This window comes from Lepidochelys kempii, chromosome 1, assembly GCF_965140265.1.
Source record: "Lepidochelys kempii isolate rLepKem1 chromosome 1, rLepKem1.hap2, whole genome shotgun sequence".
In the NCBI taxonomy this organism is placed as follows: Eukaryota; Metazoa; Chordata; order Testudines; family Cheloniidae; genus Lepidochelys; species Lepidochelys kempii.
Genome location: NC_133256.1, coordinates 278,936,730 through 278,949,221, shown reverse-complemented (window position 1 = coordinate 278,949,221; position 12,492 = coordinate 278,936,730). Strand labels below are relative to the sequence as shown.

The 12,492-nt window shown below is 40.5% G+C and overlaps 1 protein-coding gene across 3 annotated transcripts in view; it reads right to left on the bottom strand.

Moving 5' to 3' along the window:
- The window catches only part of PAWR (pro-apoptotic WT1 regulator), a 141,168-nt gene that overhangs the window by 100,134 nt on the left and 28,542 nt on the right, over window positions 1–12,492 (bottom strand). The gene's annotated exons all lie outside the window — the stretch shown is intronic.

Here is a 12,492-nt window from a genome sequence, read left to right as displayed (position 1 = left end):
AAGCTTGTTCACTCCATAAACCAGTTAATTTGATGTAGTCATACACAAATTCCTGGTACCCTCCAAAATTGATGGAGATTTATTCTTAGGAGTACAAAGGCTTCCATACCTTAAGTGAGGTTAACACTTGAGGATAAATTTCAAATCTTAACACAAATGGCCAATTTATTCACTATTTGTTCTTTCATTATGTTCTTAAAGCATTGTTTTAGCCAAATAATGTAACTTTTTCAAAAGAAAAAAACCACACAAGTTAAGTAACTAGCCAGTCTTCTAAAAAAAGGCATAATGTAACAAATTTGTGGAACCCCTGCTTAAGTATACTCCTGCATCATTGCAGAGGGTAAGACCAACTGGGGAGCAACAGCAGCAGCAGATGCCTAAAGAAAATAGACTCCTGCTGCCGTGACCAACAGTCAGGGCAGATCCAGAAAGGAAGAGCACTTGTCCCTTCAACAAGTTTGTGTCAGTTGTGGGTATGAGCAAAGAGGGAACCTATTCCCAAATCAGGAAGCACCAACAGGGAAGGAATGTTTTAAGAAGCATTATCTGCTCCTCTTCTCCCCTCTCCCCCTCATTTCTTTTTCCTCCTTTTCCTCTCTAAAATCTGTGGTAGTTCAGAAGGGCCACCTGTTCCCAGAGATGGCAGAGGTAGTGGGGAGAAAGCACCTGTGCTCATCTCTCCCAAGACTCTAGCAGCCCATATTGCCACCCTTTTCTCCTTCTTCCCAACAAGAGGAAAACATGTCTGTGCACCACACTCATTTACACACAAAAAAAAGTGATGCATGGAAAGAATTTTTCCCCTCCCTCTCAGAAAGATAGCAGGGAGATATTGCTACAAGGAGCTCAAGCTGGTTATTCAAGCTGGCCCTGAGCTTCTTACTCCCTCCTACCACCTCCAGGATCACAGGCACACCATCTGTGCTCCCCTTATAGCCACCCTTTAAACTGCTGCAGTAGGATGAGGTTGTGTTTCACCTTTGCTAATTTTGGACTCCCCCCCAACCCCAGAAATCTCCCTGAGTTCAGAGAAAAACCACGGAGGTATGGAGGTGACATCCCCATCTCCTTTCCCTCTCAGAAGCAGCAGATCAAAGGGTAACTGAAAACCCTACCATCTACTCTGGAAAGAAGTCCCTTCTACATCTCCTCTCCCCTCCCCTCAGTTACAACAGAATCTTAAGATAGGGAGAACTCTAGCCCCCTGTGCTTCTTAAGATTATGGGTCTGAAGCAACAGAAGTTTTCCCCTCCTCCCCCAATCTCTTCAGTCATTGCTGCCCCATTTTGTCTTACCTCTGTGCATAAAAGTAGGATTCTACATGGCTGGGGCCTTCCCCTACAGTCAGGAGAGGATAACGCTGAGAGAAGACTCCTGTAGGTAGGAAGGGGACTAAATGTCAACGATTCATTTTTTTCCCCTTTAATAAAACAACTGGGTTGCTGTTGCACTGTAAGTCTTTTACACCCATCTGAAGAGAAGAAAAAATATAGCTCTATAGAAGTTTAGCGTTAAAACGACTTTAACTGAATTCCTTCTCCAATCCTTCAAAATATCAACCCCACCCCCAAAAATTCTCCATCTTACTTTGTTTAAAAAAAAAGTAAAAATGTGCAATTATATTCAGATGGTTTGTCAGCTGAAATTCCTGTAGGATGATTTCTTTCATGGATAGGTGTTTCTTTGTTTCACTTCAGAAACATTTATTATTAATTAAATCCCTCGTCTGTCAATGGGAATTTTAACTACCGATATCATGCATTATTACCTCAAAGGAACTTGTTAGGACATTTAGACTTTTGGTCCTTTCGCCCCTTAATTACTAGCACACACAGTTCTGCTAGTATCTTGGCACTGCCAGAATTTTGAGGAAGAAAGGAAAGTGGTGGTTGGGAAGATAAGAGACAAACATGATTGTTTAATGGTCTTATAAACCCTTGTGCTTCTGGTAGAGAGAGTTCACATCTGCCCTCACTGGTATTGGCCTCAGGCATTTTATTTCTCATGTAATTAGGACATGACTGAACTTGCAATGTTGGGGAAATTCTTTGACTTAAGTCTGCAGCTACAAGTTATTAAGGGAGTTCATTTTTTTGTCTCAGTCTATGTAAAATAGTCATGGGCAGAAAATGCTTGAGGGTAAGGTAGAAGCGAGGCCACATTTAATAAGGAGAAGACCCGGCTTCATTGTTAATACATTTTAATTTCTACTCACAGTGGCACTTATTTTTAAACTTATCTCCACCACCTACAGCCATTAACTAGTTATGAAAAAACTAGCTTGTAGATTTGTAACTGTGTGCTTAGAGTTACAATTACTATTCTGACCAGGCTTACATAGCTAAAAGTGAAGTACACCACAAAAAAGTGTTTGCGCCCTTACTGCTCCTTCATTTCCAAACAAAAGCTTACTTGACAAACAGCTGAAAACCTTCATTGGAAGCTAGTTACCACCCCACAACATTACATTCTTTTAAACCTTTTGTATAAAAAAAAAAAAGGGTAGAAGTTTGTAGACATCTGGAAAAAAGAAGTTAAGGAATCCAGCAGGCATCCCAGTGCTCCTCCCTCACCAATTTACACCAACCAACCTTAAACTTGTCCCCTAACAATTGCAATAGTATGTGCAAGAAGCAACACAAGTTGCTAAGAAATTATTGGCAATCCCTTGACTAGGAAATGGGGTTATATGATCTACTAGAAAGTATTTTTTAACTTAATGTCGCTCCCAACCACTTATTTCCAAGTATTTAAAAAAGGTGTAGAATTTTTCTGGAACAACTTAATTTTGGTTAAAAGAACAGGAGTACCTGTGGCACCTTAGAGACTAACACATTTATTTGAGCATGAAGTGAAGTGGGCAGTAGCCCACGGAAGCTTATGCTCAAATAAATGTGTTAGTCTCTAAGGTGCCCCAAAGTGTTCCTGTTCTTTTTGCTGATACAGACTAACACGGCTGCTACTCTGAAACCTGTCATTAATATTGGTTATGGGTTCCAGATAGACTAGACAATGAAACAATTTTCTGGAGGAGCTGCAAAAGTGTGATTGGTATACAACATCTGAAGGACAGGAGTTCAGCTCTGGCAAATCTGATAAGGGCCACAAAAACTGGGGTCTCCTCCTGCACACTTTGGCAAATTTATGGAAGGAGCAAGGTGGAGAGAGAGAGATGGAAGTATCTGTGTCCTCACTGGAGGGGTTAAAAAACCCCTCATCTCTCCATCAAAGATGTAAAATCGTGGTAGAGACAAGGAACAAGGAAAATTGTACCCTCAATGTAGCTGGTTGAGGTCAGCCCCAGGTGAGGATGTAGGGCTGACCATGACCAGTTACAATTTTATCTGACAGGTTTCATAGTAGCAGCCGTGTTAGTCTTTATCCGCAAAAAGAAAAGGAGGACTTGTGGAACCTTAGAGACTAACAAATTTATCTGAGCATAAGCTTTTGTGAGCTACAGCTCACTTCACTGGATGCAGACTGAATGCATCCAGTGAAGTGAGCTGTAGCTCACGAAAGCTTATGCCCAGATAAATTTGTTCGCAATTTTATCTGAGCCTTTCCTCCATTAGAATTTTACATTAAGACAGCTATTCAAAATGTTTAAAACACACACACACACACATATATATACTTTTTGCAGTGAAGACAAAGCTTTTGAGAGGGAGGGTTTAAATCGACAAAAATTAATTTTTATTTCTAGAAAATGAAGTATTTGAAGTCTCTTGCCTTTCTCTATCTCTCTGCATGCTCCCTCTCCCTATCAGTTCCTTCCATCCTCCTCTAGATCACCAACACTGGACCACTGCACTTTTCCCACCCATTATCCTTCCCCTCCATGATCTGCCATTCTCTTAGTTCCTATTTCATCCCATCTCCTGCATTCCAAAGACCAGGGGCCTGCCTTCATGGAACCTGCAAAAGAAATAACTAAAACTGTAATTCACACTGTTAGGACTTGTCTACACTACCAGCAAGATTGATGGGCAGCAATCGATCCAGAGGGGGTTGATCTATCCTGTCTAATATAGACACGATAAATCGACCGACGATCACTCCAGCATAGATTAGAATCATAGAATATCAGGGTTGGAAGGGACCTCAGCAGGTCATCTAGTCCAACCCCCTGCTCAAAGCAGGACTAATCCCCAATTTTTGCCCCAGATCCCTAAATGGCCCCCTCAAGGATTGATCTCACCACCCTGGGTTAGCAGGCCAATGCTCAAACCACTGAGCTATCCCTCCCCCCAAATTCTGGTACAAGAAGCGCAAGGGGAATTGACGGAAGAGCTTCTCCCGTCAATACACTGCAGTGAAGACACCACGGTAAGTAGATCTAAGTATGTCGACTTCAGCTGCATTATTCATGTTGCTGAAGTTGCGTAACTTGACGATCTCCGCCCCCCCATAGTGTAGACCAGCCCTAACTTTGGTGCAAGTCTGTGCAGACAGACATTTCATAATAAGAGCACTCATATATAAAACTTATGGTGTGAATTACAATCAAGTTATTTTGGTTCCAGTTTTGGAGTAAACAAGTGCCTGGAAACAGCTCTATACCATGTAGTCAGGTACCCCCTCCCCAGTTCATAATCTGCCAGTCCATTGGCCCCTCAAGCACACCTTTCCCACTCCAATTCCATCTCCTAATCATCCCTGGAATCAGCAGAGGCTACTTAAAAATATTTTAAATTCTGCCTTGCATACATATGAGCACAGTTCTAGGAGTTTATACCCCAGTTAACAGAAAGAGGGGAGAGAGGATGGTAATGAAAAAATACTGCCTCTAGTCTCTTTAAGGCGCACACTCCCTTTGTGCAAACCATTTCTTCAGCCAAACAATGTACAAGCATCAGAATCAGCATAAATCCAGCATGCAACAGACCTCTCAGATAACAGTCCTGTACGATTCAGCACTTTATCCTATAAAGCCAACACCTGGAATACCATTTAGCAGTTTAGTGGAAGCCAGTATGGATCATGAAGCCTGGTCTAATGTGTTCCTAACATACAGTTGCACTTAAATAGGCCTCAATGTTTTGTACTAGCTTCAGCTTCTTTATGCTCTATAGGCCTACAGAGAGTGCATTATAGCAATCTTCCTTCAACGGGAGAGAGTATCAAAGAGAAAAGGATACATTTATCTTGACAGGTGGTGAAGATAGTAAAAAGCCATTTTTGCCACAGCCATTATTCATGAATACAGGGGAATCCCACGTTACACACCTCTTTTGTTAACAGTGATTGCACTCCCTCAGTGAAGAGGGTCAATATAAAGTTCTGTTCCAGCTACTTCCCCCAGGAGACCAACACTGGTTTTCAGTCTTATCTGGATTAAGTCGCAGCCAACTAGCTCTCATCCAAACAGAGCTGAGTGTTTTCAGCAAAGGGAAAGCGCTGCCACCTCATATCTCACCATTAACTCTCTTCACAGTCTCATACACGTTGAGCAAGAGAAGTGACAATCTATATTCCTATGGTATTTTGCAAGAGAACCCTCAGAACAAATTAACAATTGCCCTCAGTTACTCTATGTGCTCTCTTAAAGAAGGAGCTAGAGCTACTCAAGAGCAGATCCATACACCTGTTAGTCTTCACCAACTCCACAAAGGCTCATGGTCAGCAGAATAAAAGGATATGAACAGATCTAGAAGAATCAGCAAAGACTATCGTCATCCACAGTTTGAGATGAGGTAACGCAACCACTGCGGTTCCCGCTCCATATCCAGGTCTATAGTTAGATCATTGACCAAGGTCAAAAAAATTTGAGGCATCAAGAAACTGCTTAAGTTACCCCACCACAACCTTTTCAATAACTTCTCTAACAATGGGAGGTGGGATACAGGTTGATTGTTGCGGTTTTGATCTGTCATAACTCCAGGAGTGAGTTCAGCCAATGAGGTAACAGAGGTTTCAGTCAGTGAAAGCAAGAGGATTGTAGAATGACACTTGAGGATCCCATAAGAAAGGCTACTGCAAGAGAAACACTTGAGGTAGATTGTATCTGCATTTCTCTGGTCACAATATAAGTAGTGGCCAGAGGCAACTGAAGAAGAGGTAAATTTTCTGCACATGGTAGGACTCAATCTGGAGAGAAAGCTGTTTTCTTCTTGATGCAGCACAGGAGTCTGTCTGGCCAGAAAGCCAGAATCCCAGCTATCTCAGATTTCTTACAGAAGCTTTTGATCAAAGAGCTAGCTTCTGTGTTAAAGCACATTAAGAGGACTGGTAAAAAGGAGAGAGAGAGAGAATGAGATCCCCTGAGATGTCATCTTTCCTAAAGGTGGGAGCCTGTCTCTGCGCCTCTAGTTTATATACTGCCGCTGTGCTTCTTGAACTCTAAACCTAGCCTTCCTCCGGTTACAAAGCTCTTTTAAAACTCTGTTTTGTAGATTTGCAGTTCCTGGTCCTAAAACTAAATTCCTGGTACCATAAAACAGTCACCTCACCCAGAACAAGAGAGCTCGCTATGCTGTACTTAGTCTTGTATAAGCCTCTGTACTTAGTCTTGCATAACAACCAGGCAGCCTTTTGCACCTGTCCCAGATTTTTCACCAGACACCCTGCCCTTTCATGCATCAAAAGGATCTCATTTTAGAGTATGTCTAATTCTAACCAAGTGGAAAAACTTTCCAAGCAGCTTTGGCCTAAGAAGGGCCTTTCAAACACTTAGGCTTATTAGAAAGCTTCAGGGGAATCTGTTCTCCATTTCTCTTGCATGGTCCAAAGGAATCTTTGTCATGGTCAAATGGATGTAGGTTTACTATTCAGGAAGCTTACAAAGCTACAGAAGTTCCTGTCCAGTGAGACTGAGAGCCCACTTCACGGCCACCCCTAGCTTGGAGAAAGGAGGCACAGGTGGACAAGCTTCACAAAGCTGTGATTTCAGGTACCCTGCACTCTTTCATTAGGCACTATCAGCAGAACACACAGATATATGCAGGTGCAGAGACAGCCCTTGACCACAGAGCATTTAGAGCTTCTGTGAGAAGCCCTTACTTTTCCTTTCTAGTTCTCCGCATTCAGTCTCTTGTTCTGCCTACCTAAGGTAGGTACTTCCACGCAGAACTTAGTGCCTTCGCTACCGTGAAGAAACCCAAAGAAAGGTCTTTGACCCAAATTTGAGTAAGCATTCAATGTATTAAGCTTCCTATTATGTAAATACAGTAGTTTTACTTGTCTCAACATAGAAAAATAACTTAATTTCTTGCTTTAGTTATATGTGCTATAATACTAGCATTTGAGATTAGGACATGCTTACAAATATATACATTTCCTTATCGATAATTAAAAGCATGAATTGCACCTCTTTGGCATGAACTTCTTCCATTCCCCATCTTCTTTCTTTTCCAAATCTTTTTTTCTGGGCTGTGTCAACATGACTGTTTAAAACGGTCTGCTTTGCCTCATACACACTCATTTTAAAAGCATTTACTAAAACAAGATGAGAACCCAGTCATCTAAGCTTCACTGATATTTAAAACTGTGTTAATATCTCCTGCAGCAGAGTTTAGTGTCTTCTTTTATCATCTTCTAATATATTTTCTAGTGATTTCAAGAAGAGGCTACGATTAAGCAATCACTATTATTAACAATCATATGTAAATGTGAGAAGAGGGCAAGAAAGAGAAGAAAATTAAGAAAAACAACAGACAAAGGGGGGAAAAGAAAAGGATATTAAATCGGAAGTGAAAGAATGTCATTAAGTACTGAGTTAAAGCAAGGAGAGATCAAACTTCCTCGTATCTTCCCCAACCCACTTCTTTCAGATTTTGGACTAATTCTTTTCTAGAAATCAAAAAGGTACTCAATCTAGTTAATCCTTCACCAAGTGGTGCCCAAACTGTGGGGCGTGCCCCCCTGGTAGTGCAAGGAGGAACATTCAGGGGGCACAGCAGGACCCAGTCTGCCCCCACAAGGGGTGGGGAGGAAGTGCCCCTCAGACCCAGCTCTGGCCTTGGCCTCTGGGTCCCGCCCCGGCAGGGGTCACAGACATTTTCCTTTGCGGGTAAGGGCGTGACAAAGTTTGGGGGCATTGCCTTAGCTTGTCTGCTTTATGTACAATATTCAGGATGTGACAGTGAACTGTGATTTATTTTACTAGAGCCAACAAAACAAAAGTTTAAGCACTCCTTGCTAAGTAAAGCAGAAAGGGCAATAGATTGATGAGACTGAGCTGCCTTCTTGGCTATTGATTCTTATTTTAAGAAACTAGAATGCATTCTAGTGGCTCTCCCTAGACAACCATTTTTCATTTTTGTTTTCATGCTCTTGTAAATATATTAACTCTAAACTGATAAAAAATGAATAAGCCTATATTACTTCAAATAGAAAATATCTTCATTTTACATTTTATTACATCATATTGCATTTACTGTGGCCAATAATATACTATAGTAGTTCAGCTATCTAATTTTAGTTTAATCTTAATCATTTGTACAGTATTAACTACTAAACTTGTGACAATGTAGAGACAAAATTCCCGCTCCAGAGAGCTCAAAATCTACATAGACAAGAGACAAATGAAGGGGGGGGGGAGTGCACACAAGCATGCACACACCCACAGCTGACTGGCTCCAACATCCTAATTTTTGACTCTAGATCAAGTTGAGCAGCAAGTGGATACAGGGCCCCACCCTTAGGGAAGGGTTGGAATGACTGGGCCTACCAAAACCCCATAAGATTGTGTGCTTGTTCTGAGCTGAAGTTGTGATGAACTGAAACCACAAAGAAACTCGTTGGGTGTGGTTTTGAAAGTCTGCTCCTGCCTGAGCCCATAAAATAAGAGATTCAGCATTCCAGAAGAAGTGATACCTGACACTGAGCTGCTCAGTCAACATGCAGTAGCACCTATGCTCAAATTACTTTAAGGTAAAGTTGACAAAAAACTGAACTGACATCTGTAGGTTCCAAGTTTAAATTTGCTCTTTTAAAGAAGAAGAAAAAAGAAAAATACAAACATGCACCACAGGCCTATATGATGATGCCTATTTTAGTTTGATACTATGCAGTGGCTGAAAAATGACAGATGTGGGAAAAGTTTCAGAGTAGCCGTGTTAGTCTGTATTCGCAAAAAGAAAAGGAGTACTTGTGGCACCTTAGAGACTAACGAACTTGAGCATAAGCTTTCGTGAGCTACAGCTCACTTCATCAGATGCATTCAGATATGGGAAAGTGTCCTGTAGCTTTCCTTCTCAGCATCTTCCTAAAAATGACTGTGTTAAACACAATGATAATTCCTGCATTTACTTGTAAGAAGCACCCACTTGAGTCTTCTTACTTCATACAAAACAGAGATACATATATTAGTCTCATCAGAATGCAAAAAGTCTTTATGAACACTTAGACAATAAGTTTTCTTGCCTGGTAATTTTTTGAGACAGTTTATGGCCCAGCTGCTTTTTAAAAAAATCCTAATATATTTGGTAATACTAAAACTTCCATGTCTTGCTAGCACTGGGAATCCATGTAAGGCGGGGGGTGGGAACTTTATCTACCAAGTAATTATATCTGTCTCAGAGTTTCGCATTCCTCTAGCTTAGAAACAAAAGCCAAGAAGTAGAAAAATAGCTTTCCATTCAAGATGCCTAATAGAGAAGATTAGGACTAACAACTCTGAAATTTAGTGGCCTAAATTTAGACAGCTAAGCCATACTTAGCCACCTAAATAAGTGGTTTAATTTTTAGAGAGGCTGAGAACCCACAGTTCCAATATACTTCTTGGACTTTTCGGTGCTCAGTACCTCCAAGTCAACCCAATTATTTAGCTGCTTGACTTGAGATTCCTGAATGAGAAAACTTTAGCATGAGCTGGTTCACACTTCAGCAAGCAGCTTCAGAAAGGAGACCATCCTAGGGGGTAAAGAGATAAGAAAAGTGGAAATAAGTTTAAATTCTCTCCTAATATTGTCCATTTTTAGTGTGTAAGAAATGCTTACAAAAATGTTATGTAAAACCTAAACTTATCACAGTACACTTTGTTACTTGGAAGACTAGGGTTATTTGAGCCAGAAGCTGAAACCAAAGCTAAAAAAAAGGTATCAGATAAAGAGCAGCTCAGTTCAGAGCAGCTAGCCTTTTACCTGCATTAAAACAAAAACAAAAAACAAACACCACTATTGCTAGAGAATGCAAATGCTACAACCACTGAGAGCTTAGCTATAAAAAAGCCTCTAATTAATGTTTTCCCAAGTATATGTATAGTACAGTTTGTTTTACTCTCTCACATACATACACCTGCACATATTAATTTTTTTGGGTGGAGGGAGGGCAGAATCCTAACAGTATCTACATTTCTCAGGATTTCTTCAGAATACAGAATGACCAAGCTTTCTTGCCCATGACCAACATAAGTGATAAGCTCATGCTCAAATAAATTGGTTAGTCTCTAAGGTGCCACAAGTACTCCTTTTCTTTTTGCGAATACAGACTAACACAGCTGTTACTCTGAAATAAGTGATACAGTACTTTTCACTAATTTACACCAAGGAGGATGCATCTAAATATTTTAGTGACACAGGGTTTATTACACTAGCATAAATAAACCTACAAACTTGTGCATCCTTAAATAGCCAAAATACACCTATTACTTAATAGAAAAACTGCTGTCCACTAAAAAAGATATTTAAAAAAAAAAATGTGTGAGGTACTAACGGATGGTGAAGAGAAATGTGACTTATACTGGTGGCTTTTGGGGAGAGATTTTTTTTTTTTTTGGGTGGGGGGGGGCGGGGGAAATCCAGAGAATTCTGAAATTTCCATAAGGATAGTCATAAACTCAGCTAAAGTTACAATCAAGAATATTTCAGGTTGTTAGTCCATTACTGTGACAGACAATATTAGACAAACCTTATGAAATTAAGATTAACATTACTGAAGCGTAATACCTTCAGAGTCCATTGCATTAAAAAAATGCAACTGTCTGTTTCTATGTGTTTCCATGGGAAGGGTAGATAGGAGAACAGCAGGGAGCAAATTCACCCACACTAACATCTCCAGAGAAAAACACACACACCCCCAGATATACTAGTTCAAACTGGATTCTCCAGGGAGAAACAGACAAAGAAAGGATTTTTGGATAAACAGCCTGTTTTTTGGGTTTTTTTTAAATTAGATCTGGGCCTTCTTTCTGATCCAGCAAATGGACAGGGCCTCTCATTCATGGATGGAAGGCCCCACCCTTAGGAAACAGTTGAAAGGACTGGTCCTACTGAAGCCCCATAAGACTGTGAGCTTGTTCTGAGCTGAAGCCGTGATGAACTTGAAACCATAAGGAAACTCCTTGAGTGGTCTGCTCCTGCCAGAGCCCATGTTAGGGTTGGGGTGATCTCTGAAAAGCTTTAGTATGTGTTTAGGTTCTTTTATTATTTAATATGTTTTCTCTGTGGTGCTTTTACCTTAAGAATACATCACTTCCTATGAAAGCCTGTTATGTGGTACCTCATAATGGTGCGGAAAAATCACTCTGTTTTTAGTCTCCAAAGAGAAGGCCAGAGAAGCTTGCTGAGGGCAGCCTGATTTTTGTTGGGAACAACAGAGCAGCAAACTTATCACCCTGGAAATACTCTGGTCAGGAGGGAATGAGATACATCTCCACCCAAGAGAAGTGACAGCCAGAGGAGCCGGAAGCCTGAGTACAAGTGCCCTTGCTGAACTATAGAGTGGGAATACAGGTGCAGTTGCCCTGAACCGTGGCAATTACCTCATGAGCTGCTATTTCCTTCTGTCACTGCCAAATTCCCTACTTCTAGACAGCCTCAAGGACTTATAAATCCTGTAGATTTCTGCAGTATTTCATTCTGATTGATATTGGTGACCTGATACCAACCGATTTTTAGGATTTCCACGTGGCACTTCAGAATTATATTTTACATACAAAACAGTTTCTAGGGTGCAGAGCTCACTTGGTCTAAATGTCTGCTTCAGTTCATCTCCCTTAGGTAAAAAACATTTAAAGGTTTTTCCAGAGAAGGTCTCTTTTGGTAGGTGTTGGACACTTGGAGCAGCTTTTTCAAATTTATTTTTGACACCAGATCATTTGGCTTTTGAATTATATAATCCTTTTTTATATTCATTACATGTAATTGCATTTTAAAATGTTTGTGCTGTAGAGAGAACATCTTGGTTCTTTACAAAAAGATAGGTACAGCAATTACTGTATACTGTATAAGCCACACCTTCATCCATCCAAGTATATGGCAACATGCAATAAAACTTCTGCTCTTGAACATAAAGCATTATAATTTATATAGGATATTTTATTGTGGGGAATCTCAAAGTGCTTTATGGGAAAAAATTCTGAACATAACTGAGACATTGCTTTTGTATTTTACAAATTGATAAGAGGTGAGATTAAATAGCTTGTCCAGAATCAAGGACAAGTCAAGGACAGAGTCAGAAACAGAACCCAGAACTCCTGAATCTGTACCATGTTCTAGCTACTAGACTGTACACCTTCCAAAATACATAAATTGTTAATCAAAGTTGACT